The following is a 27,795-nucleotide window of genomic DNA, read 5'->3' as shown; positions in this document are numbered from 1 at the left end:
TCTTTTGGCCAGGACTGCACTGGGTCTCTGCAGGGGTCCTGTCTCTCCCCTTGGTGGAGGGGGGCCAGGGCCTGGTCTGCATGCCCAGCCAGGTCCGGACCTTCCGCCTCCAGGCCCTGCAGAGACTCCTCTTTAGTGCAGGTAGTCCGGCATGGGGCACCTTGGCACGCGCTTTCCTCCGCCACCTCCGAGGGCTCCGATACGACCGGCAGCTCTTTTTTATCCACCCGAGGGGTCTTCCGCGAGACCTCTCAGAGCTGCCGGAATTCTACCAGGACCTCCTCCAGACCTAGAAGCTGTTTTCGGCGACCAGGTCCGTTGTGGCCTCCGAGGGAGGAGACCTCCTCGCGGAGTCTCTGCTCCACAACCCAGCCTTGTGCGTGCAGGTGGCTGAGTCTCCCTCGGTGCGCCGGAGGCTGATCCTGGCAGAAACCACCATGGTTGGAGACCTACTGGACTACGCCAGGAGGGACTGGGTGGACCCCCGAGCACTTGCTCAGTGCATGAGGCTCTCCACCCCCCAAACCCTCCTGCGCGTACTCCAGGAGGTGAAGGCGGCCTTGCCGCGGCCCGCTCTTGACTTCCTGCAGTGGTCCCTGCGAGAGGGTATGCCCCGCCCCCTCCCCTTCCTGCAAATCCTCCGTCCCTTATTATCGGGCCCCTGTTCCGCGGGCCCCCCCGGCCTCCCTATCCTTGGACCCCCAGCCAGCTGCAAAATATGCAGCCGGTCTGTTTTCGGACTGCGCCCAGAGAACAGCCGTACATGCTCATGCTCCACACCCTGCATTTCCCTACCCTCGCGTCCCGCCCCGATACCAAGTGGCGAGACTACTTAAGACCCGTAGAGGGTGGGGAACCCCGATGGGCCAGCGTCTATTCCAATCTAATCCCGTGGCCCATCGGGGACATCAGTTGGTGAGCACGGGTGTGTACTTGGCGCGGTTCACCCGCATCCTAGAAGTCTGCCCCTCTTGCGGCGTGAGGGAACCTGGCACACGCCTACCTTGAATGCGCCAGGTTGCAGCCCCTATTCCAGCTCCTCCAGAACCTCTTATTGAGGTTCTGGCTGCACTTCTCCCCTCATCTTTTCCTGTATGCACACCCGATCCGTGGCCCCACAAAGTCATGAGACCTCCTCGTCAACCTGCTCCTGGCCCTCGGCAAAGACCGCTATCTATAATACCAGGAGCAAGATGTTGGACGAGGGGGATCTCTGCGACTGTGGGGCCTATTTCCGTTCCTTCCTTGGTTCACGAATCCGGGCAGAGTTCCTCTGGGTGGCGTCCACTGGCTCCTTCAATAGCTTTGAGGAGCAGTGGGCGCTGTCCGGGGTTCTCTGCTCGGTGTCCCCATGCGGTTCCCTAGTTATAAACCTTTAGCCTGCACTCCTTGCACTTTTTGTCATTATTTATCCCCAGTAATTAGTTGAGCACGGGTTCAGTCGTCCCTCCCGCAAGGCTGGGGGAGGGGCTTATTTGAAAGTGGGCGGGCTTTGCCTGCCCACTCTCCCGTATGTTCAAATAGATCCCACTACACTCCTGAGAAGGAAGAGAGGCAGCAGGCTGCAGGGGCTGCCCTCTTCCTTCTCCCCCCGTTCCTGGTCCTGCCGCCTGCACCAGCTGGAGCCTTCCCCACCCCACCGAGCCACCGCCCACCTCCTGCTGAAACCCCAACGCTGCTGGGCTGCTTCCCCCGGACAACGCTGCCGCTGCTGCCTACCACCGCCACCAGCTGTTCCTGTTGCCTGAGAGGGGAGGGGGGCACCTGCCGGCTGCCCCCTTTCCCCTCCTCCGCTCCAGAGAAGGAGGACCACTCCACCAGCCAGTCACCACCCAGAGACCTTTCCTGCTGCCTGCCCACTGCTGCTGCTGCACCCCGCTGAAGGGGAGAAGAGGAGATCACCACCATCGAGAACCGTGGAGGGGGTTTGTTTAAAGACTGAGCTTTTTTAATCTGCTCCAGGGGTGGTGGTGAACTGAACTGTCGAAAGGGGGGCTGGGGGAGAGGCTCAGAGCCCTCCCCCTAGTCCAGCTGCCCCCCCCCCGCTGCCACCACCCCCAACACCCCCTCCACCACCCCTCACCACCTGGACTGTCTCTTCTCCCCCATGCAGGAATTGCTGCCCCGCCCTCCATCTCGGACTCTGCTGCAGCAGTGGGCGAGGTCGAGCCCCCACAGCGCTCGTGGGTGCGCTCCCTTCCCACCCCCTTGGACTTGGCCCCCCTCCTTCAGTTAAATTTGGCTGGGGGCCGCCCTCACCCCTGGTCACCCACCCTACCCCAGCAGCTTGTGTCCTTCCCCACTGCCTGCCCCATCTCTGCTAGCCTAGGTTGTTTTTCCCCTCCCTCCCCAGTCACTTACCCACCACACCCGTTCCCAAAGTTTGTTATCTGCCACGCCCCTGCCCCAGCTAGCCCAAGTGTGTGTGCCCCGCCCCACCCAGCTGCTGTTCCACTCCATTTCGTCCTCCCCCCCCAGCCGCCTGTCAGCCCTTGAGCACTACCCGATCTGTCCTGTCCCCCTGCCCCGTGCGCTTGTCCCACTCCTCCCCTTTTAGTTAGTCCCCCTGTTCACCGCACTTCCCCAACGGCCCCAAATCCCCCCCCCCTCGTATCCCAGTGCAGCCGGAGGAGCCGGCCCCCGCCCAGTACCCGTTACCTTGCCCCTTCTCTGACCTGCCAGCACCCTCCTCCTCCGCCTCCAGCCTTGCGGGGAGGAGTGGTTGCTGGCCTCTCGGTTCCCCTATCTCTATCCTGCCCTCTTTGGTTCCCTCCCTCCCTCCCAGCAACTAGTCGGCAGAAGGGAGTGGTTGCCCCCCTCTTCCCTTTCTCCCCTTCCCTCCCAATTGTATACCCCCCACCCTCCCTTCCCTCGTGTGCTCCTGCCCCCATAATAGCGCCCTCCTCCTCTGCTACAGCCTCAGCAGGGAGGAGAGGCTGCTAACCCCCCCACATCCTTAGTCGCCCTCCCCGAAACCAGTGCCCTCCCTCTCTCCCGTCCCCTCCCTCATGGACACCCTCCTCCCTCGCCTGCTGTCTGGTGGGGAGGAGTGGTTAACCTTTGTTCCCCCCTCCTGTCATCTGTGCCTCCTTCCTCCCCCCTTCCATGATGGAGGAAGTCCCTGCCCCTGTCAATCCCATGGCCCCCTCGTTACCATTGGGCCCAACGAATGCTGCGGTTGACCTCCCGACCCCAGGTCTGAGCTCCGCCACTGCCACGGCTGACGCTCCCCCAGATTCGGGAGCAACCACCACCTCAGCCGGAAAAAAGGGCGGAGGGAAGAAAAAGGGCAAAGGCCCAGCCCCGAAGGCCAAATCCACCACGGCTGAGGCCGCCCCGCCCCCTGTGGGCCTACCATCTACTACAGTCCCTCCTTCCTCTGCTGTTCCCACCACCAACTCTGGGGGTGATTCAACCAAGGCCCCCAGAGCATACGCCCAGGTGGCCGCTGCCGCCCCCTCACCTGCCATGTCATCTGCCCCGACTGCCGCCTCCAGCTCCATCCCTGGTCGCCGGGGCCCCTTTCCCACCATGACCAGGAGGCACGGCGTCCGCTGCCTCCTGGTAGCCGCCTCGCCCCACATGGAAACTTACGTGCGGGCGTTGGCGAGGAGGTGGGGGCCTCGGCCGTGGTGGCGGCCTCCAAAATGTACGGTAAGGCGGTCTCTCTTCTGGTTCCCCCATAGACTGCTCTTTGAGCTGCTTTCCCCCCTCAACTCCACCCATCTGGCACAGAGTACTCCCGCCTTTCATAGGGTATGTCTACACTACCCCGCTAGTTCGAACTAGCGGGGGTAATGTAGTCATCCGCACTTGCAAATGAAGCCCGGGATTTGAATTTCCCGGGCTTCATTTGTATGAAGCCGGCCAGCGCCATTTTTAAATGCCGGCTAGTTTGGACTCTGTGCCGCACGGCTACACGCGGAACGGACTAACTAGTTCGTGTTAGGAAGCCTAATCTGAACTAGCTAGTCTGTGCCGCATGTAGCCGCGCGGCACGGAGTCTGAACTAGCCGGCATTTAAAAATGGCGCTGGCCGGCTTCATGCAAATGAAGCCCGGGAAATTCAAATCCCGGGCTTCATTTGCAAGTTCGGATGACTACATTACCCCCGCTAGTTCAAACTAACGGGGTAGTGTAGACATACCCATAGGGTTTTAGGTTTTCCATCCAGGATGTACCCTCTAATCTCTCCAGGAACACCCTCGAGGAACTGTTCTGTCTGCATCAGGAGTCGGCCTTCTCTCCTGAGATCTGTGTTTCCCAGCTTTTGAGTACACGACCAGCAGGTTCGGGAAATAGTGTGCTCAGGGTCCACTTTAGGCCCCCTGAAATGACACCGGGCCTGTTCAGGAGTGAGGCCCATCCTCAGTCCGGCCTCTTGGAAAACAACAAATCCTGACAGACTAGCTAAACTTTTCCCTATTACACCTTGTAAGAAGTCCTTTCTTGGAGAAAAAAGTGTCTCCCATCTCTCTCAGTACTTGGAAGAAACTGCTTTGCCTCTCAGACAAAGAACAGAGAAAGAAAAACCCTCTCTTCCTGTTTGAAATTGCTACCTGCATTGTTATTGGCTGACCACCTGATTCCTTGCTAGGTACAGGCTGGTCAGCACTCCTGATTATGACAGTTATCGATTCCAGTCTCCTGCCCTCACATCAGGACCAAGCACGGTCTAGAGAGCATCACTGATAGGTGTCTGTCTAAACTGCTCTTAAATATCTCCAGGGATGGAGATTCCACAACTCCCACTAGGCAATTTATTCCAGTGTTTAACCACCCTGACAGTTAGGAATGTTTTCCTAATGTCCATTTTAAACCTCCCTTGCTCAATTTAAGTCCATTGCTTCTTGTCCTATCCTCAGAGGCCAAGGAAAACAATCTTTCTCCCTCCTCCTTGTAACACCCTTTTAGATATTAGAAAACTGGTATCATGTCCCCTCTCAGTCTTCTCTTTTCTAAACTAAACAAGCCCAATTCTTTCACCCTATCCTCATAGCTCATGTTTTCTAGACCTTTAATCATTCTTGTTGCTCTTCTCTGGACCTTCTCCCTTTTCTCCACATCTTTCTTGAAATGTGGTGCCAAGAGCCGAACACAATACTCCAATTGAGGCCTAATCAGTACAGAGTAGAGCAGAGGAATGATTTCTTGTGTCTTGTTCACAACACTGCTGTTAATGCATCCCAGAATCATGTTTGCTTTTTTTGCAACAATGTCAAACTGTTCACTCATGTTTAACTTGTTGTCCACTATGACCCCCAAAATCCCTTTCAGCAGAACTCCTTCCTAGACAATCACTTCCCATTCTGTATCCATGAAACTGAATGTTCCTTCCTAAGCGGAGTACTTTGCATTTGTTCTTATTAAACTTCATCCTATTTACCTCAGACCATTTCTCCAGATCATTTTCAATTATGACCCTGTCCTCCAAAGCAGTTGCAACCCCTCCCAGAGTAGTATCATCTGCAAACTTAATAAGCGTACTCTCTATGCCAATATCTAAAACGTTGATGAAGATATTGAACAGAACCTATCCCAGAAGAGACCCCTGTGGAACCCCACTTGCTATGTCCTTCAAGCATGATTGTGAGCCATTAATAACTATTGTGACAGACTTCTGGCTAAGCCAGATCTCTGCCACTACAGGCTGGCTGAAAAGGCCAATTGCAGCCAGTTGAACAAGCTCAGGCCTGAAGGGCTAATGGAAGCAGCTGTGGGCTTCATTAACCAGAGGCTACATAAGGCAGCCAGCAGGGAAGTGAAGGGGAGGAGCCAGGAACCAGGGTGTGGCTGAGTGTGTTCCCAAGCCAGAAGGAGAAGCTGGCTGAGTTAGCTGCTAGAAAACCAAAGCTCTGTAACTAGAAGGGGGTGGGAAATTGGCATTGACAATAAAAGGCCTGGTTGATGCACCAGAAAGGAGCTCTGGTTAGTTTGTGACCCAAGAAGGGGTCCCAATGTGAGGGGCCTGGAAATAACACAGGTGCCCTGCTGGCCCCTCCATCCACATTCATCACAACTCTATAGTTTCTGTCTCCCAGCAGCTCATAAAGCTGCAGATGCTGGGGACAAGACTTGTGACAGGAAGCTGGCCCAGAGAGCTACAACACACTGTGTGGCTGCCAGTGCCACATGACTGGGCACCAATGTCCCAGCCACAAGCCCCCCAAGAGCCCACTGGCCCTCCCAGGGAGCTTGCAGAGGGCTCCCAGGGGCCAGAAAAGGCATGCGCCATCCTGACCTGGGATGGAGATCCTGGTCCTCCTTGAGGTATGGGGTGAGGAGGAGAAAACTCCAGGATCTCCACTCCAGATGGTGTAACACAGAAATATATGTCTGGATACCTGAGACCCTGGTCACAAGGGGCCACACCAGGAGCCTTGAGCAGGTCTGCAGCAGGGTGAAGGAGCTGTGGCAGGGCCATATGAGGGTGAGGTAGTGCAGTTCACACTCCGGGGCAGGACCCCACTTCTGCTCTTACTATGAGGAACTCTACCACATCTTGGGGGGGGTGCAGTCCCTTCCCCATCCTGGTGGTGTACTCAGGGCTCGAAATGCCTGTTGTTGCCTGCCCAGGGGTCCCAGCCAAGAAGGAGGAGCTAGAAGAGGAGGAGGAAACAGCCAGCACAATCACCCTGCAGCTGGTACCTTTTTCCCCCAATCTGGTACTGGTGGGTCACAAAGGCTGTGTCAGAAACTCCTACCTCTTCAGAAAGCAGTAAGCTGGAACTTTCTCCCCAGACCAGAAAATTAGAATCAGAGAGGAAGAAATGCCAATAGTGATCCTTGGCGACCCAGCCTGCCCCTTGTTCCTGTGGCTCATGAAGTTGTGTATGGGCAGTCTGGACCACAGTAAGAAGCAGTTAAGCTACAGGCTGAGCAGGTATGGAATGGCGGTCTGTTACGCCGCGAGTCCCTGGTTACACTGTAAGCCCCCGGTCACGCCATAAGTTCCCAGCAACCCCGTGAGCTCCCCTCAGATTTACACCTGCATCATCATCGGGGGTTGTTTTTCGTGTCTTCCCGTGTACGCACACTGACCCCCAGTGCTTTTTCTCTCTACCACCACCTTCCAAGGTCTACCCCGGTCTCGGGGCCTCACTGATTAAGTTTTGAGTCCACTATGCCCGATCACCATTCTGTGGGTCCTCCTAAATGACCCAACACGCCGGCGGAAGCTAAGAGGGACCTGGGCCCTCCCTCACTCCAGGTCCCAACCCAGGACCCTAAGGGCAGAGAGGCAATGCTTTGTGTTGCAATGACTCCAGACCACTTTCTGGTAGCTTAGTGTGAGAAGATATCGTACCATGGAGGACAGAATAAGGCAGGGTTCTCCAGAAACCATGCAAGGATTAGAGAGTTCCTACTGCATCTCCTGACACATTAACAATCTGTTCCTGGCCCCCTGTGCTGTGTTGGCACAAAGCACACCACACATCCCACCCAATTACCTTAACTTGCTTGTAGCAAGATAAAAAATGTGAACTCACCAGAAGTGCCCTCCCCGGGATCTGTGCCTGACAATGAGATGTCCTTGGAGGAGGAGATTGTCTCCAAGGTTATCATAAGTTGTTGGCTCTCACCACTCACCTGCAGACCATTCTCTTCCTCTTCCTCCACACTGCTGTCCTGCTGAGTGTCTTGAGAGGACTCAACGGTCTGACTGGGGAAGATTGTTAAGTCCTCCCTATGATAAAATGCAGCTGCTTGTAGAAGCAGCATGTTTGTGGCAATGCTCCAGATGTCCATTTGCCTCCTCTGTCTTTTGGTAGGACAGTCTCAGCTCCTTTATTTTCATGCAGTACTACTGGGTTTCCCTGGCATATACTTTCTCCACCATAGATTTTGCAGTCTTCACATAGATATCTGCAATTTGTTTGCTGATTCAGAGATCCATGAGAATAGATTTCTCTCTCCACACACTGATGAGGTCCGGGGTATCCTGTGAATGTTCAACTGTACCCCTGAAACCTGGAGCTCATGGAACTTGAACTCCTAGCCAGGAGTGCTACTTGCTCTCAGATGCACTCGCCATGCTGTCCACATGGGAAATGAAATTCAGAGTTTCCCTGGGCTGTTCACCTGAAAAGCAATAGAGTCTCAAGTCCTAGCCAGAGTGGTCACAGCTGAGCACTGTGGGATGCCTCCAAGAGGTCAAGAACATTGACTTTTGCAGCACTGTGTCTACACTGCCATAAAGTCAAACATGCAAAGTCAAATTTAGCATTACTTCTCAGTGAAATCAACTTAAAGTTGATAGAATAGGTTTGGTAGTATGGTTAAATTTTATCTAAACTCCTAGGCTATGTCTACACTACAGGGTTTTTGCTCAAAAACAGCTGTTTTTGTTCAAAAACCCATGGAACATCCACACCTCAGGCGCATTTTTGTGCAAGAAAATCTATAGTCAGTCGACAGAACAGAGGGCTTTTTGCAGTGTAGGTAAACCTCCTTCTACGAGGCATAACTCCTTTTCATGCTACAGCTCTTGCACAAAAAGGTGTGTGTGGATGCTCAACAGGGGTTTCTTGCACAAAAAGAGCCTATCACAGAAAGCATAGGTGCTCTGATGGCCGTTCTGTGAATAGGAATCAGAACTTTCTTGTGCAAGCATGTCCATGCAGTGTGGATGCTCTCTTGAGCAAAAGCACATTGTTTTTGCGATGTGTTTTGAAGTGTGGACATGCTCTTGCACAAGAAGTTTTTGCAGAAGTTCCGCAAAAAGCTTCTTGCACCAAAACCCTGCAGCGTAAACAAAGCCTTAGTGTACACCAGGACAAAGAGTTTTTAATTGTCCATTTGTCCATCAAGTAACCACATCTGCCATGATTTTGCAGATGAGATTTAGTGTTGCCCATAAACTTAATGGAAGACAAGCCAGGAACGGTCTCCATCTGGTCCTTCATAATGTGTGTATTTATAAGTTCTTGCATACTCCATTCCGCTTTCCAAGCTTCCTCAGTGTTGAAGTCATATTGTGGAGGTTAAGTGCATGGGCTCAAAAGGGTTAGTAGTAAAAACCCAGAATGAATATTCTTCTCTGGTCTTCTTTGTAGCACAGACCTTCTGGCTCTTTTTACTGGGAGAGAATGCATTTCCTGTAGCATCTCTTCCTAACAGGTATGTGCCAGCAAGCATTTTTTCAGCAAGGGAATATGGGTGAGGGATTTTCATGGGATTTTTTAATACTTCATCATGTAGACCCAACTAAGCAATGCTCAGAACCATTCCAAGTTGACTAGGGCTGGGCAGCGGGTGAAAGGTTCTTAGTTTTCTTCTTTTTTTCTAAGGACTTTTTTTCTTTCCAAAGTAATTTAATTTAACAAATTTAGCAATATTTTCTAAATATAAAAAAGTCACAGTCTATCACTTAGAACTGATAAGTTTGGGCACTATTTAGGCTAATAATTTCCAATACTGAGTTTCTGGAAATATTGGCAATGTTCTGAACAGGAACAGTAAGGTTCCTCTTTATTTATTTTTCTTGGCTTATTCTGAATGCAAAATTTTTTTGCTGCTTCCAAGTAGATTTATTTTCTGACGTTAAAAAAATTATAAATGTCAGATTAGATTTTGAATCTGAAGAGCAAATGTTAAAGAATGGAGAAAATCTAAAATAAATGTAAGTCCTAGAAGCTAATTACAGACATTACCTCCCAAGTATCCCTAACAATTCTTAACTTTCTTTATTACTGTTGGAAGAAAGTATAGTGATCTATTTACCAACTGTTGAAACTTGTTCTGTAATTCTGGTGCCAGAAACAAAAACACAGTAATGACATTGAATAGGTAATTAGTAACTATTAAAATAGATACAAAGTAGGGAGTTGTCTATGTGCTAACATCTGGTTAAATCACCTGCAGGGATTTGGCTTCCTAACAAAGATTCAGAGATGGTGGTGACTTCATAAAAGTTTTTATAAATCACTCACAGACCGGCTATCAAAAGGATACAGCAAACCCTGACTTCCATGTTATATCTCATTACTTTTAAAAAGTACAGCATTAGAACCTTCTTATACATTTTCACTTCCTGTTCAGCAAAACAAAAACAAATACAGTCTTCAAAATTGTCCTTTCCTTTCAATACAAAGTTCAAGTCTTTATTTCCCCTGAAAGCAGAGATGGCAGTAAAAAAGATGGTCTTCACTTCCTGTTGCAAGCAACTCTCAACAGCTACGGTCAGATTTTGCTCCTCCCCTGTTCAATCTGAGCAGAGGAGGGAGAGCTGATAATCCCCTCTGAATGCAGTATTTAACACCCATCTATAGGTAATAATTGCTGCATTCCAAGAGGATTAGTACAACAGTCATCAGATTAAAACTTCACCATGGGCCATATCCTACAGCAAATTTGAGTGCAGATGTTGCCAGGGAGGTTCTCCTAGGGCTTATCTTTACTAGAGAGTTTTACTATGTTTGAATCTAGTTAGCGGACACAATGCTGATCACTGCATAGAGTAGAGCAAATTGTGCTCAGTATTGCACCAACCAATTGCAATCGAACATGGTTAGGCCCACCCCTGACATCCAATCCTCCCTCTTTCTAAGGCCCTATGAAAAACAATCAGGAACTGCACGTGAGGCCTTGACTTACCGGTTTGACACCAATACAGTGCCAATGTTACACTCCTGCAGGATTTAAATGATCACTTAAATTAGACCCTCAAAATTCTTAATCAATCTTTTCTGAAACTCCAAATCTTGGGAATGGAACAGAGTAAGAAAGGGTCATGGGGTGGTATACTCATCCTCAGGAGTGGGGAGGGGGGAGTTGAGTCCCTGGGGCTCTTAAAGTTATGCCTCAATCCACATGTCCAGCAATTTTTCTTCAGTCCTAAACACCTGGCCCTCCTGTTGTGACTGTAGGGCCTACCTGCAGGAGTTAATATGCAACACCTCGCTCTCTGATGCAGCATGTCCTAGAGGCTGGAGTCACTAATCAACACCCCTCTCCCCGGAGCAGTGCAGCCTAGTAGCCGGAGACAGTAGGTTGGTTCCCAGCGCTGTTCCCTCTGGTGGCTCACCTATAGCAGCTCCAGCAGTGCCTCCTGCCTCCTCAGCAGGTGCAGACCCCACGGGTTAAAGCAGTGAGGCAAAGGGGGGTAAGGGGACGTAGGCCCTCCCTACTCCACCGGGTCCCAGCCTGGGGCCCTAATAGCAGAGGCACAGGCCTGCTCATCAGGGGGAATCCCACCACAATAAGCTGAACTTCTCAGGACTCAATCTCCCGCCCTGGCCTACTTCCTACTGTACTCAGCTGAATTCCCTCCAGGGTCCTTTCTCTAGCTCTTCTTTGGTGCGGTGTCCTATGGCAGGTGTCCAGGGCTGCTCCCTCTGGTGGTTTCCCTGCAGAAGTTCCAGCATTGCCTCCTTCCTCCCAGTCCTCACCTGGGGCATGCATGTCTCACTGGCTGGTTCCCCGCTCTGGTCCCTCTGGTGGCTCACCTATAGGAGCTCTGGCAGTGCCTCCTGCCTCCTCAGCAGTTGGCCCTGACTGAGTCTCTCTCCAGGCTTTTACACCTGGGCTTCAGTTTGAGCGTGTCCAGCAAGGCCATAGGAGCAGGGTTTCTTCAGCAAGGTGAGCTTGTTTAAGCCTAGTGTTCCCTGTAGAGGGCTGGTACACCCCATCACAGAGAGCCTTGATCCATGCACAAGTGATTGTGGAAAGAGGGATGTAATTCTTAACTCCAGCTGCTCATGCACCTATACAGCCATTCCCATATGACTAAATTCTTCAGGACAGAGAGGCTACATCTAGACACATAGCAATTGCTAATGAAGTGGGGATTTAAATCTCCCCCACTTCATTAGCATAAAAATGGCTGCCGCTTTTTTCGGCACGGAGCTTTGCTGGAAAAAAGTGCCAGTCTAGACGCTGATCTTGCGGAAAATAAAGCCTTTTCTGAAAGATCCCTTATCCCTCAATGAAATAAAGGATAAGGGATCTTTCGGAAAAGGCTTTATTTTCCGCAAGATCAGCGTCTAGACTGGCGCTTTTTTCCGGCAAAGCTCCGTGCCGAAAAAAAGCGGCAGCCATTTTTATGCTAATGAAGCGGGGGAGATTTAAATCCCCTGTTCATTAGCAATTGCGATACGTCTAATTTACATCCCTGTCACGAAAAAGGGGTGTAGTCTAGACATAGCCAGACTGTTGCTTTATTATAAGTCAGTTCAGTGCTAACATAATGGGACCTCTAGTCTCTACATACTAATGCTATTTAAGCAATAATGTGCCCTTGTAGCCAAGAAGGCTAATGGCGTATTAGGGTGTATTAGGAGGAGCATTGCCAGCAGATCTAGAGAAGTGATTATTCCCCTTTATTCAGCACTGGTGAGGCCACATCTGGAGTATTGCATCCAATTCTGGGGCCCTCACTACAGAAAGGGAGTGGATGCATTGGAGAGGGTCCAGTGGAGGGCAAACAAAATGATTAGGAGTCTGGAGCACATGATCTATGAGGACAGACTGAGGGATCTGGGCTTATTTAATCTTCAGAAGAGAAGGGGGGGCGGGGATTTGATAGCAGCCTTCAACTTCCTGAGGGGAGGTTCCAAAGAGGATGGAGAGAGGCTGTACTCAGTAGTGACGGATGGCAAAACAAGGAGTAATCGTCTCAACTTGCAGTGGGAGAGGTTGGATATTAAGAAAAACTATTTCAATAGGAGGGTGGTGAAGCACTGGATTGGATACCTAGGGAGGTGGTAGAATCTCTATCCCTATACGTTTTTAAGTCTCAGCTTGACAAAGCCCTGGCTGGGATGATTTAACTGGGGTTGGTCCTGCTTTGGGCAGGGGTCTGGACTCAATGACCCCTGAGATCTCTTCCAACCCTGGGATTCTATGATAATAATTATAACAATAAGCCATTGAAGCATGGGTAATGAGGAAGTAAGCGTGAGTGAAGAAGAGACTTTACATGGTGTTTTGGCCATGTATATTCACAATGGCCATGCTGCATTAGTGGAAGTTGCATACATCCCTCAAAAATCTGTCTGTCATAATCAGGAGTGCTGACCAGCACCCAGTGACTAAAGGGTTAACTAATGTCTCCTGTACCTAGCCAAGTATTGGGTGGTCAACCAATAACAATGCAGGTAGGAATTTCAAACTGGAAGAGAGGGGTTTTCTCTTTGTTCTTTGTTTGAGTTGCAGAGCATTTTCTTCCAAGACTGAGGGAGATGGGAGACACGTCTCTCTCCAAGAACGGACTTCTTAATGTGTAAATAGGGAAAAGTTTAGCTAGTCCATCAGGATTTGTTGTTTTCCTTGTTTAGGAATTTGGAAATAATGTCTGGGCTGTTAACTGTGTTTTTTTCTTTTTTCTTCATAACTAAGTTTTAGCCCAAGAGGTTTCCCTGAGTATCTAGATCCATTGGTGGCTCTTTCCATCTAGCCACTTCACTATGCTTGCAACTGTAGTTTTGTTTTGATAATAAAGGATTGTTTTATTTTCTAATTAACCAGAATTGGTTAATTATTGTGTCGTTAGGACTCAGCACCAAGTTATAAGGGCAGAGTCCATGTTGTCTGTGAATTCCTTCTGTTTTTCCCAACTCAAAGTAAAACAGAGATTGGGGCAGGGGGAGAGTTCTATCTTAGGGAGATTTCCCAAGTGATTTTTTCCCTGGTTTTCTTGGAATTATTTGGGTGGTGGCAGCGGATTCCCTAAAATCTGGGTATTAAGATTTTGGGGTGAAGTTTTTGTACCAGAGCCTGTAGAGGCAAGGTTTTAGAGTAGTCTTGTGGGCTCCCACTTCTGCATTCATCGTGTCAGAGTGGGGAACAGCCTTGACACTGTCACATAAAAATTGGATGTAGTCTGAAGCACTGTTCCATCAGTATTTCCTGCATAGGTAGCATGCTGCTTTTAAAGTACTTTTTTGTACTTATAAGGTTTTGTGTTAGGAACTGAGACATAGGTTCTCTGGCCTACCAGGCAGAGCAGGCATCAGGTCAGGGAATGGAAGCAGAGGCCAAAGGGGGGGGTCAAGGACCACAAATTGAAGCTAAGGATCAGTGCTGAAGTCAAAAACTGAATGCCAGAGCCAAGGGGTGAGCCATAATCTATTAATTATGGCAGAACGAGGTTTGGTAGCTGATGGTCAGAAGCAAAGTGCAGGGGCAGGAAGCAGAGCAGGATCAAGGCAGGAGCTAGGAATATGGAGCAAGTATCAGGGAAAGGGTTGGAATGGACTGGATGACAGAAGGCAGACAAGATCAGGGACCAATGTGGCAGAAGACAGCACCAGCAGAAGTCTGCACAGGTTCTTAGGCAGCCCATCCAAGTCACTTTGGGTATGTCTACACTACCCCACTAGTTCGAACTAGCGGGGTAATGTATGCATACCGCACTTGCTAATGAAGCCCGGGATTTGAATTTCCCGGGCTTCATTAGCATAAGCGGGGAGCCGCCATTTTTAAATCCCCGCTGCTTCGAACCCCGTGTAGCGCGGCTACACGGGGCTCGAACTAGGTAGTTCGGACTAGGGTGCCTATTCCGAACTACCGGTACTCCTCGTTTCACGAGGAGTAACAGTAGTTCGGAATAGGACCCTAGTCCGAACTACCTAGTTCGAGCCCCGTGTAGCCGCGCTACACGGGGTTCGAAGCAGCGGGGATTTAAAAATGGCGGCTCCCCGCTTATGCTAATGAAGCCCGGGAAATTCAAATCCCGGGCTTCATTAGCAAGTGCGGTATGCATACATTACCCTCCTAGTTCGAACTAGGAGGGTAGTGTAGACATACCCTTTCTGGCTTAAGTAGCAAGTCTTGAGCCAATCAGGAAACTACAGGTGGTCTTATAGAATTTCCTGCAGGGCCTGACCATTCAAGTTTAGCTTTCTTTGTATCTCCTTTGGTGACACAAAGCCAAGGCCCCCATAGCCTGGGATTCTAAACCTGCACCTTTGGATTCTTACAGCTTGTAGGAAGCCCAAGGATTTGCCCCTAATTTATTAATTGCACCTTGAAGACAAAATATTCAATTTATTTTAAATTTTTATTCTAAAAAAGAATTAGATATCATGTCTATGCTTGTATATTATTTAGGTGAGAGTTGCTTACAGCATTATTTAGACCAGGTCTAGGTTACAAAGCTTCACTGTTAAAAGTTGCCTTTTGCAACCACAGGCTTGAATGTGTTCATAGCCAAATTTGATCCCAAACAGCAAAATCAGTCTTTCTCCTACTCAAATAAAATCACCTACCTGAACAACAGAAGTCTAATGACATAATTCTACTGATAAAATGCCAGTATAGATATTGCATTATTTGCACCGGTAAAAACAGTCCTCCAGCAATGGTACCACAGCGCTCCTGTCCCTGTGAAAGCAACTGCTTTGGTTAGAGTTTTGAATTCCATTGCCAGTGATCACAGGGAGAAGGAGTTCACCCCACTCCCTTTATACACCACCACCCCTTAATTATCTCCAGAGCATTTTGGAAATGCTTATTTTCTTGTTAGCCTATTTTTGTGTGCAGGTAGGTATGGTTGTGTGCAAAGATAGAATTCCAGGGTCACCAGGAGGAGCAACAGAACCAACCCAGATACATATGAGCCCAGAGACAGAGTCCAATGAGGAAGAGGAACAAAGCTCAAGTAAGTGCATTATGGCATGATTTTGGGGGAGGAGGGAAGCATTGTTACTCAAAATCTTGCACTCGAGATTCACAGTCCTGCTTTCAAAATTATGACCATTTGCACAAGGTCAGAAAATAAAGGAATTGGCTATTAAAATAGCCAATTTATTTTAAAAATATGTACTAGTAATAAAATAGAATATTATAATCATTTAGTAATCACCATTTTCAGCAGCAAGATAGTACAATTATAATAATTGATAATAAAACACCAAGGGTATGTCTACACTGCAAAGTTAATTCGAAAAAACAGCCATTATTTTGAATTAACTTTAATAGCGTCTATACATGCAAACCGCTATTTCAAAATTAATTTGAAATAGCGGAGTGCTTAATTCGAATTTGGTAAACCTCATTCTACGAAGAGTAATGCCAAATTCAAACTAGCTATTTCGAATTAAGTGCCATGTAGACACTTAATTCGAAATAAGACGCCTCCAGCCCTTCCCAGGGAGCCCTGGGGGCCACTCTGGGCACAACCAGGAAAATTTATTCTCCTCTCCCCCAGCCCTGGAGCCATTAAAGGGGTAGACCCTGGCCACAGTGCCTGTGCCAGCTCCAAGCCTGACAGCCCAGAGCCAGCAATGGCCACCCTGACCCAGAGGCCCCAAAACATGAGCCAGCAAGCCACTGGCAGCCAGCCCTCCACCGCTCCCCAGGAGCAGTCTGCCAGCTCCCAGGAGCCTGACAGGGGCTGGAGAAGGCGGGTGCCTTCCTGGTCCAGGGTGGAGATCATGGACCTTATTCAGGTTTGGGGGGGATGCCCCCAATGTCCATGATCTCTGCACTAGACGAGGAACGCTGCCGTCTATGGCAGGATAGCTGCCAGCCTGGCCACCAAAGGCCACGTGAACCCAGGAGCAGGTTTGCATGAATATCAAGTTGGTCTGGTGAGACCCCCAACCCTGGGCCCTGAGCTTCCCCTCCCTCTTCTTCCCTTTGCTTCCCCCTTCCAGCTCCCTCCTCCCAAGTTTCCCCCTCCCCTCTCCCAACCTCGCTCTTCCCCTCTCCCACCTCCTTTTCCCAGTCTCCCCAGAGGTTCATCCCCTACCCCAGTTTTGTTCAATAAACCCAGTTTCTATTTTTGAACATACGTCTTTTGTTTGACATCAGGAAGGGGATCTGGGGGGGGGGGGCTGGGGTAAGTGGAAGGACATGAGGGCAGAATGGGGCATGAGCCCCCAGTGGGGAGGACTGGGGTGGCTCTGAGGGCTCCTCGGGGTGCACGCTCTCCTGCAGGGCCTCCTGGATCCTGACAGCCCCCTGACTGACCCCCCAGATGGCAGCCTGCAGCAAGTGGAGCTGGGCTAATGGCAATGACCCCACAAGATGCATTGGCATGCCCACGGGTAGCTCTGGCTCCATGTGGCCGAGTGCTGTGATGTCCCGAGTGCAGGCACTCAGGGCACTCCAAGGCAGGACTGCTTTGCTGTACCTCATCAAGGTAGACAAGCAAGTGGGGAACCCTGAGAACTGTCTGTCCATGGTAGGGGTAGGGTCCCTTTAAGTACGGTGCTCAGTTAGTGTGTGGGCTGCTGCCTGAGGCTAAGTCCTAACCTGATGCCCTGCCAGCACTGATTCCGTACAGCCTTAACTTCGGTTCAGGGTCCACTCAGTGTGGACGCACTATTTTGAAATAGCAAAATGCTATTTCGAAATAGGTTTTGTGTGTAGATGCGTTAATTCGAATTAGCTTAATTTGAATTAACTATTTTGAATTAAGTTAACTTGAATTAACGCTGTAGTGTAGACATACCCTAACATACTAGAAAATCAATCAATTCCAAACAGAAAGATCCTGAAACCAATGCCTCAGCATAAAAATAAAGTACATAGGAATTTAAAATATTTTTTTCCAGTAATCCAGTGACTTGCCAGTCAAAGTACCTGATTGTAATCTTGTAATGTAAACACTGTTTTTTTCAAGTTAAAATGCCTAAGTGAAAAACAAACCACCCTCACACTGTGCTTAGACTCAGAGCTGGTAGTTCTGGCTTAGAGAGGTTCACTTTTCTCTGGCTTGCAATGGTAAGCAGCAGTGACAAACCTTCCTTTGTGAAGCTTTTACTAATCTGTACACAAATGTCCCTTTTGTCCTCTGAAACAATCTTAAAAAATGTCTAGGAGATTCTCTTGATCCTTCCCCAGACATTTCTAAGAATGGTCTTGTTTTCAGACTCACAATAGGAGAAATTTTTGTGCCTTTCTGTGATGGTACCAGTGTTGTAAATAGCCTGACAGCATATGGGCCAGGGCAACCTCAAGCCACTGAAGCAGCTATCTTCTATCACCCTCAAGATTCAAGAACAATGTAATAGCCATAATTACCACTCCCCATAAAAAGTTTAGCAATATTTACTGCACTATTTCTGCACACATACCGAAGGACACCAAATATCCACCTCCACGCACAGACTTATGTCTAGACTACATCCCTCTGTCAGCAGAGGGACGTAAATGAAGCACTTCAAATCCCGGCTTCATTTGCACTTTCGAATGTCCCATGCTTCATTTGCATAATCACGTAATGGCGCTCTTTCAAAAAAGCGCTATTTCAAAATTGAAACTGCAGTCTAGACGTGGTTCTTTCAAAAATATAAGCCTTTTTCGAAAGATCCTGAGGTTTACAGGATCTTTCAAAAAAGGCTTCTATTTTCGAAAGAACCACGTCTAGACTGCGGTTTCAATTTCGAAATAGCGCTTTTTTGAAAGAGCGCCATTACGTGATTATGCAAATGAAATGCGGGATATTTAAATCCCGGCTTCATTTGCACTTTTGAAGTGCTTCATTTACGTCCCTCTGCTGACAGAGGGATGTAGTCTAGACACACCCATTGACACTTATAGCTACAGGCTTTCAACAATATTACCATTCTATTCACTATGCCTGACTACAGAGTGGTCCTGCAGCAAGTCTGAAGCTGAATTCTTTTGACATATCCTTAAGGAAAATCTTGTAGGTGTTATGAGACTTATTTTTTCCTTCTAACTAACACTGTAAATCTAACAGGAAACATCTTTTATTTATCAGCTGGAGCACCTTTGCCACCCCACTACCACCTGATATTGATCAAGACTGGCATTGATCAAGAGAAGACAACTGGAGAAGGAGGACATGTTTTCAGAGTTTCTCCAGTCCTCAAGGACTGCTGTCTGGTAAAATTGGGATTGAAAGGGCTCACATGCTGAAAACAAGGCAGAAGATCAGGACTGGAAAAACCACATACTGGAGATCCAGGGTGGAAATGAACTATATGTGGCCTAGCCATTTAAGCAGTTCATCCACCCGGGGCATCGGGCAGGCATCGAAGTGCAAGATGGCATTTACTTTTCTAAAGTCCACATAAAAACTAACAGACCCATCTGGCTTGGGTACTAGAACTATTGGGTTCCTCCACTCGCTCCACAAGTCTTCTACCACTCCCAAGGCTAGCATCTGATTCAGTCCTTGTTGCACAGGGTCCCATGTTTTTCTAGGGAGCAGGCAAAGGTTGTTCCTCACCTTCTGTGCAGGGATGGTGGCAATGTGGTGGCTCGTAAGGATTGTCCTCCCTGACTTGGCTGACAACACATGGGTGAAATTAGCTATTAGCTGTTTTACCTGTCCTAGCTACTCAGGGTCACGTTCCTGCCTGATGGTGACAGGCTTGGTCTACACAGGCTCATTTACCTGCAGCTCCAGTTCAGGATCTGAGGGGCATGGGGCAATCATCAGAGCCTTCCATTCCTTCCAGGATTTGAGGCGGTTCACATGATAGGCCCATGTCTCCTTCCAGAGCCCTGGCAGAAGTATCTATCTCATAGTCAACAGCTCCATTTGCCTTGACACTTCAAAGGGACCCTGCTACTTCACCAGCAGCTGAGACTCAGATGATGGACCTCACCCAGTCTCCCATTTTGAAAGTCCTTATTTTTGCTTCCCAGTTGTACTGGGCTGCCTGTGCATTCTGAGCCAGCTGCAGGTTCTCACAGGCCTAACTTCCGGAGTCATTACCAGAGATGTTGTATATATTGTACCAATCCTCAGACCCAGGTTTCCTACTCCTCCCAAGTCTCTCATAAAAAGTCTAAAATCCCCCAGGGCCACCTCCTGTAAAGGCATTTGAAGAGGGGAAACAACTGTGGAGACCTGGGAGACTTCTCTTACAGCAAACACAAGGCACGCAGCAGCATTTCCCAGTGTTGTGGATCATCCTCCACAAACTTCCACAGGGTAGATGTGAGAGTCTCATTGACTCTGTCTCCTAACCTGTCTGGCTGTAGATGGTAGACCGAGGTTCTAATGTTCAATAAGCAACATTGCTCTGCCATGATCTTTAATTCCCTGGTTCTTTACAGTCTCTCTGGTAGTACAAATTGTTCAAGGTCCACAACCTCAGCTACTTCTGCACCTGTCTGCCGCTTTGGTTCCAGCCACTGCCAGCAATGATCCCGGCCCCGTTGGGCTACTGGTCTGGGCCTGGCCTCTGGCAGGTACTGTTTCCAGTGGAGTCACTGGTGGTATGCTTCGGGGCTGATCATGACTTGGTTCAATATAACCACCTTCACTTTTGGGAATTCCAGTGCCTTGCTTGAGTCCAATATCCAGTCGGCCATTGGTGCCTGCCCCGTCAAGTAAGGGGCCAGGAGCATGGCCCAGTATTCAGCAGGCCACCTGATGGTGGTGGCAACCTGCTCGAAGATGACCAAGTAGGCCTGGGTTCCATCTTAGTGAACATATGGATAACCAGACTGAACTGCCCTAGACCCACCTTCAGCTGGGCTGGGCACGGGGGCCAATGCAGACCACCACAAACGGCCAGCTGTTGGATCAATTGTTCTGCAGTGTCGGTGCTTCTGACCTTATTGCTGAGTTACCTGCAGTTGCTGCTTGGCAGCAAGCTGCTGGATCAGCTCGGCTTGCTGCTGTTGAGCAGGCTGCTTCTGCTGATTGTTCAGCAGCCACTCCAAACACATGGCGGGATCCATCTTGTCCATTTTTTTCCACTCAGTCTCTCAGGCTCTGGGCAGCCCAATTCACTCCCACTTCACCTTATATCAGAGGAGGGATTACATTGACTCCACCAGCTGTCATAGGGCGAGCCACCTGTTCCTCTCAGGAGTGGTATCGGGCCCCTGAAGTCTCTCAGGGTATGTCTACACTACCCTCCTAATTAGAAATAGGAGGGTAATGTAGGCATACCGCAATTGCAAATGAAGCCCGGGATTTGAATTTCCCGGGCTTCATTTGCATAAAGCCGGCCGGCGCCATTTTTAAATGCCGGCAGTTCGAACCCCGTGCCGCGCGGCTACACGCTGCACGGAGTAGCTAGTTCGGATTAGGCTTCCTAATCCGAACTAGCTGTACTCCTCATTCCACGCTTTTAAAAATGGCGGCGCCAGCTTTATGCTAATGAAGCCCGGGAAATTCAAATCCCGGGCTTCATTAGCAAGTTCGGTATGCATACATTACCCCCCTAGTTCGAACTAGGGGGGTAGTGTAGACATACCCTCAGTCAGTGCTTAATCCTGCATGTGTCCTAATGTCCCCAACAGTAACATTTATCCACAGGCAGTCAGCATCCCAGTAACACCCACTCCCAGCAAGGTGGTCATGCCTAAAAGCCAAACTCAATAGCAAAGCTCCTTTCCCACAGGGAAGTGTGGCCTAGCAGCCAGAGTCAGTGGTAATGGGAAGTGTAGGGCCCCTTGTGGGGTTAGTGAGGAGGTGTTAGGGGCCCACCCTCTCCACCAAGTCTCAGCCCAGGACCCTGTCAGCAGTAGAGTGGGCCATCACTAGCTCGGTGGGGAATCCTGCTGAAACATGCAGAGCATCCAGGGTACAACTCCCTGCTCTGGGCTACTTCCTCCCAGTCTCTCCTGAATATTCTTCTCTGTCTCTTTCCTCCAGCCCAAGGGCTTTTGCTGTGGTTCCCTTATGACTAGTGACGGGCAACCAATCTTCAGGAGCTCCTGTGTTACCTCCTTTCTCGTCAGAAGTCATCCCAGATTAAGCTATTCCACAGGCCTTTATAGCTGGCCTCCAGCTGGAGCATGCCCAGAAGTATTGTGGGGGGTGGGACTTTCTCAGCCAGCTAGCCAGGCTTAACCCTGTCATACATCCATTGTATTGATTTCCTCTGGAATTTGAGAGAATAATGAATTAGGAATATTGACATTTCCAACAATGGTTGCTGTTGCACATGAAAAAAGATTTTTATTTATTCTCAGAATTTGTTCAATGTTTGTTACGTTAGCTAGGCATTAGCCTAAAAGTAGAATGGCTTTGCTAGTGCATATTGATTGACTCTACTAAGAGACTGTTTTAATTATTCCTTAAAACTTTAAGACATAATTTTTTTCATTAAATAATGAAAAATTTCTGTCTTAAGAGAATAGATTTTGCATTTTAAAATCTACACTATTTCCCAAGTTGACCAATTTTCAGGAGGTATTTGATAGTACATCTTGCTTACTCTCATTTTAGTTGATATGACCGTTTTTATAATTGCCAAAAATACATTGGGTTTTTATCTCTGCAGATTGGAGGAGCCAACTACATGCATGAACAGACATTCTACATGTATTAATCTTTTTAATACACAAAAGTTTGTATGATTGTATGACTCGGTCTATGACTTGGGAAAATCACCATTTAAAAAGTCACTGTTAGGCTATTAATTTTTTAAAGAAAAAATGCCTTCCCTTTGTTTATATATGTAACACCCTTTTTCTTCCCCGGGTTACTGGGAAGCAGGTCACACTTACAGGTGTGCCTGGGCGCCTGATGGTTTAACCTAAAAGAGATCCTGAGTACCCCAGTGGTGATGATGTTTAGTTGGGGAAAGCCCTATCCATCCCCTTGCTGGCAATGAATGTAAAATGGTAGTGCTTCCACCTGGCTGGCCTTGTACACACACTGGTGCCTTGAGAGCCTCCAGGAATATACTCATTCCAACATAAATCTGGATCTAATTCCAGAACAACTACAAATCATATACATCTAATAGAATACTTTAAAATGAACAATCTTTACTTAACTTAAATAAACAGGGATTAACAGAATTAGAAATGAATAGCATTAACAAAACATATAACAGTAATTGAAGCTTATATAGCTAGACAACAGTGACCCCACCCCAGAGTGTGCACACCCCTGGACTCTCAGTCCCAGACGCTTGCTTGCGTTGGCGCGCTGATGTTGCAGCTGTAGTGGAGATTCAGTCCAGGCTAGACAGCAGCTCTGTCCCGGGCAGCACTTTTCCAACAAGGCCCAGAAACTTACTGCCTCATGCTGTGCCTATCAGAAGCAGCCTGCTAACTCCCAGTTCCAACAGGCATGTTGTAGCTGCATCCAACAGCCCCTGCACTGGATCAATGTCCTTGGCAGCAGCCTGGCTCCCCCTTTAGTTCCAAACTCCAAGGCAGAGTCCCAGACTGCTCGGCCTCTTTCTTCAAGCACATGGAGAGAGCCTCCTCTCTCCCACCAGAGTCCTTCCTTCCTCTTTTTTTCCCAAGGGCTCATGGGAATTGTAGTCTGGATTGTAGGACACAGGGTCTTTTCAGAATAAAACAGAGGCCCCTTTAGTAAGGGGACTACATATATAAATACCTTAAAATAGAAACATTTATTTAAAAATATACTTTTCAATTTTTATGGGTTTTTTTTTCTCGGGGCTATGTGGGAAAAGATAGACAAGGAGACACAACTCGCACTGGGGTAAGGAAGGAATTCAGTGATATAGTCCTCCAAATGCTTGATCTGTAGAATTTTTGTATCGTCATAACCATTATGATTATGAGGGTGATTTTTTAAATCAAATCAGCTATATTGGTACATCTCCCTTTTATTAATACAGCTATATCAGTATAGGTTATTCTTTTTCCCAAACAGGAATAGCTATACTAAAAAAACTATGGTGCAATTTTGTGGAGGTAGACAAACTCTGTAATATAGAAATCATCATGAAATCTCAGGTAATTCTTCGGTAGGTATGAAGGTACTGTCTCCCTGGTCTTGGAAAAAACTGTAACATCATAGTATGGTGCATCCCTTTAGTTACTCTCAGGTAGTCCAAAATTTCAGCTTTCATTAAATTGCCAGCTATTATGTTTGTGAAGAAAACCTCAGAAATGTGAACTACATGCAACAATGCAGGTAAGACTCTGTAAGTCTGCGGACAGCCTGGAAAGAATGAAAAACCTTAAAAAACAAAGAATAGTCCTACAGCACCTTAGAGACTAACAAAAAATGTAGATAGTATCATGAGCTTTCATGGGCATGACCCATTTCTTCAGATGAATGAAGCAGAGTCCAGAGGTACAAATAAATAGCAGAAAAAGAGGGAATGGGGAAGGAAAGAGAAGGGGAAAAAATCTTGTCAATTAGGCTATGTCCAGACTATGGGGTTTTTGTGGGATAATGGAAGTATCCTGCAAAACTTTGACTTTTTTTGACCAAAATTAAGCATCCTGAACATGTAAGTTTATGTGCCAGGTCACGGATATACTTCAGTAATGAAGCATATTTAATTGGTGACCCATCTGAGGACATAAACCTGTTTTTCTCCCAACAAGGGAGGAATTTGGTGAGAGAGTTGCACACCCATGCTGAGTCTGAGAATAGATTTAGGTCCAAATATGGAGCCTTATTAGGGGCCTGCACATATTGTTCTAACATGCAGGCCACTAAAGCGAACTCAGCATACTGGGCTGAATGGAGGGTGCATGAGTGGCAACCTCAAAAGGACTCCTTCTCCCTTGTGAGTTGGATAAAGATTTCTTGTTTTTCTTCTGATCTTTCCCCCCTTTGTTCCTCTTTGTTTGGACAAACGTGAGGTTTTCCCTCATACAACAAGGCACCAGGTAACAAAGAAGGGGTAATGCACTAAATGGGCATTAGAAACCTGTCCATCTTTGACTCAGTCTGACAATAGGAACTGGAGGGGATGAGTGTGATGAGTGTAATATGATCAGACTTTGAAGCCAATTAGAAAAGAGAAATGCTGAATGGCCCAACTCATGGCCAGCAGATATTTCTCACAGTTGTCATATTTAAGTTTTAGTGGAGAAAGTACTTGAGAAGCACAGGCAATAGGTCTGATCCTCCCATGCCTCTCTTGTGAAGCAATGGCCACCAACACATTTACACACACGTCACCTCCAGGTGAAAAGGTAACTCAGAATCTGGAGTGACCAGCACTGGAGCCTTATCAATGGCTTGTTTCAGCTGTGACACTGCTTCTGTGTGATTAGGCACATTGAAATTGCTAATGAAGTCCGGGATTTAAATATCCCACACTTCATTAGCATAAACATGGCTGCTGCTTTTTTTTTAAATGGAGTTTTTAAAAAAAAAAACAGTCTAGATGCGGATCTGTCAAAAATAAACCCTTTTCCGACAGATCCTGTAAACCTCATTTTTTGAGGAATACAGGATCTGTCAAAAAAGGGTTTATTTTCGACAGATCCGCAGCTAGACTGCCATTTTTTTAAAAAAACTCCATTTCGAAAAAAAGCAGTGGTCATGTTTATGATAATGAAGCACAGGATATTTAAATCCCTGCTTCATTAGCAATTTTGTGTGCCTAATCTACATTTCTCTGTCGACAGAGGGATGCATAGTGTGAGGGTCTCTGGCATGGGGAGCTGTTGGACCGCCTCCACCTTTTGTTGAGCAGGGATATGGCTTTCCCTTGCCATGTTATTTCTATCTCAGATTTAACAGAATTCCTACTCCTGACTATCCAGGATGTTGGTTCCTCTCCAGCATGGTCATCATTTCTGCAAAAGATTTCTCACCTTTCCTGTAGCTTAGAGGGAAGGTTCTCCATAATGCTCTGTCCATGGTGTGCTGTAGACTCTGAACCCTATTCTCCTCGTTTGGTACCCCAAAGATTTGGGCTGTCTTCTGGACCTGCTGGGCATGCAAAGGGATAAAAGAGTCTTCCATCTTACCCATCTGCTTAGCAATCAAATCTAACACTTTCATGTCACTGATAACAGCTACTGGATAGTGTGAATCATTCCTCATGTTTTTCATCTATTTCAGAACCAGAATTCAGGGTCTCACTGTTGATGGTGATAACATCATCATGATTCTCCCACTGCACTTTTTGAAGTACCTGTAGAACACTCTTAAAAATGGTTAATAGAGAACTCAGGAATTTTGATACTGATCAAGAACACTAGCATATTGATGTGTGATATCTCTCCACCTATCCCGGGGTGATTTACCTAGGACGGGGGACACCACCAGTACATGAAGCTAGGTTGGAAGTGTTCTGGTGACCCTGGGAATTCCCATGATGCATAAAATTGGGAACTTCCTGTCTCATTAGAGGCAGGTGAGAGAACTGGCAAAGTAAGGACTGCTTCCCTACGCTGCAGATCTGCAGGTTCTATATTCTCCTTCATTCAAGTGATAAGAGAAGAACAGAAGTTAGATGTTTGCATTACTTCTGAGACAGACTATGCTAATTCTCTTGCGAGGTGAGTCTCTATTGGCCCTTCATTCCCCACATCCGGTGTTACCACTGAGGGTGCTTCGGCTCCGGTAACTGGTGCTATTGATGAATTGTAACATTTCATATAAAAGGAGAGGTTGGTTCTTCGGGGCCTTCTCCACTCCCTTCCCTTCAGAATCTGAGTTTATCGCAACAGTGTCTGTGTCAGACCCCACCTCCTCATCACCAAACTCCTCCTCTAGCATTGTCACTGAAAGACTTCTTTCTTTCCCTGCCAGATCACTCACTGCCAATGGCTTATCAACTTCCTCCAGCTGCCTTTGCCTTGCTGCAAGTTACTGAACCCTTAGCTAAATTCTCCTCGGCAGGTGTTACCATTGCAGTGGGGAGTTCTGTTTCTGGTGGAACTGGTGGAGACTCTTCCCTAGCCACACTTTATATACTTTCTTTTGCTCCTCAGTGTCTTCTGCCATGGCTTTGCTCAACATGTTTCTCTTCTCCAGCTCCTCCAATCACTTTTCCAACTGACACTTAGAGGCATACACATCTCTGACACAATCTGCTCCTCTCTCTTCTTGTTTCTGAATCTCTCTCTCCAGCACTTGGACTTTAAATTCACTGCTGGCTATTTTACGAAGCGATGCTACCTGCCCTCCAGAATGTCACACAACCGAAATTTTTAACCTCTTGATTTCCTCTCTTCTTTCATTCACTCTTGCCCACAGCCATTTGATCAGGTTAGACTATCCAGAAACCTTTCTCTCAGTAGCTGGGAGGCAGCCAAGAGGCACTGCATGGCAATTCCTTTAATTTCTCAGGGCTCCCTTTCCTGTCTCTCCATTACCAACTCAAATATCAAGTTTACTTCTTCCCATGGTCATTGTGAGCCAACATACCTTCTGCATATTTCAGTTTCAACAGGCCGCACTTGTGCCTCTGGATGTAACGATTAACAAACTCTTCCAGATGCCCATTTAAGGATGCCTGTGAACCCTGTACCAGCCCTGACTCACTCACGCTCAGAATTACTTCACATTACACAGAATTCTCTGAAACTATAAACACTTAACCACAACAACACAATTTTCTGACTCCAAGATCAGGAGCCGTCCAGTTCAGAAAGCATACCTTCTTTATGAGCAGATACACAAATAATTACCCCAGACTGGTCTCACAAATACTTCAAAGAAAAGGTCCCAAAATAGAAGGATAGGGTAAATGTCCTACTTTTCCCTCAAAAGCCCAAAGATGTTGGCAAATTGAGAGGTATCAAACCCGCATTTGGAAAATCCGCAAGTGATGGGGAAAACCACTTAGTCTGGCTTGAGGCCATGACCCAGAGAAGCTGTGGGGATTAATTATTAAAAAAAAGGGGGAAAACCCAGCTGAGGGGTTCCCAGGCACTAACCACTTGTCAGTGCCCACACAACAGTTCCTCCGCTGCCACAAAAGGCAGATTGTTAGATCCAAGACACAACCACTTATCAATAACTAATCAATAACCACTTAATACAATAATTACAATCCCCCTTAATGCACACAGATACAAATCCAACCCTGTGAGAATGGTTGCAAAAGATTAACCCACACAAATTCAAGACCTTTCTTACTATCCTCAAGCTGGGCATGCAACTGAGCAAATGAATGGTTTAGACCAGATAAGGAAGTAAGTGGTTCCACTAAGTAACAAATCTGTATTTGTTAGGAC

This window comes from Pelodiscus sinensis, chromosome 4 (genome assembly GCF_049634645.1).
Source record: "Pelodiscus sinensis isolate JC-2024 chromosome 4, ASM4963464v1, whole genome shotgun sequence".
Lineage (NCBI taxonomy): Eukaryota > Metazoa > Chordata > Testudines > Trionychidae > Pelodiscus > Pelodiscus sinensis.
This window is presented reverse-complemented; position numbering follows the sequence as displayed.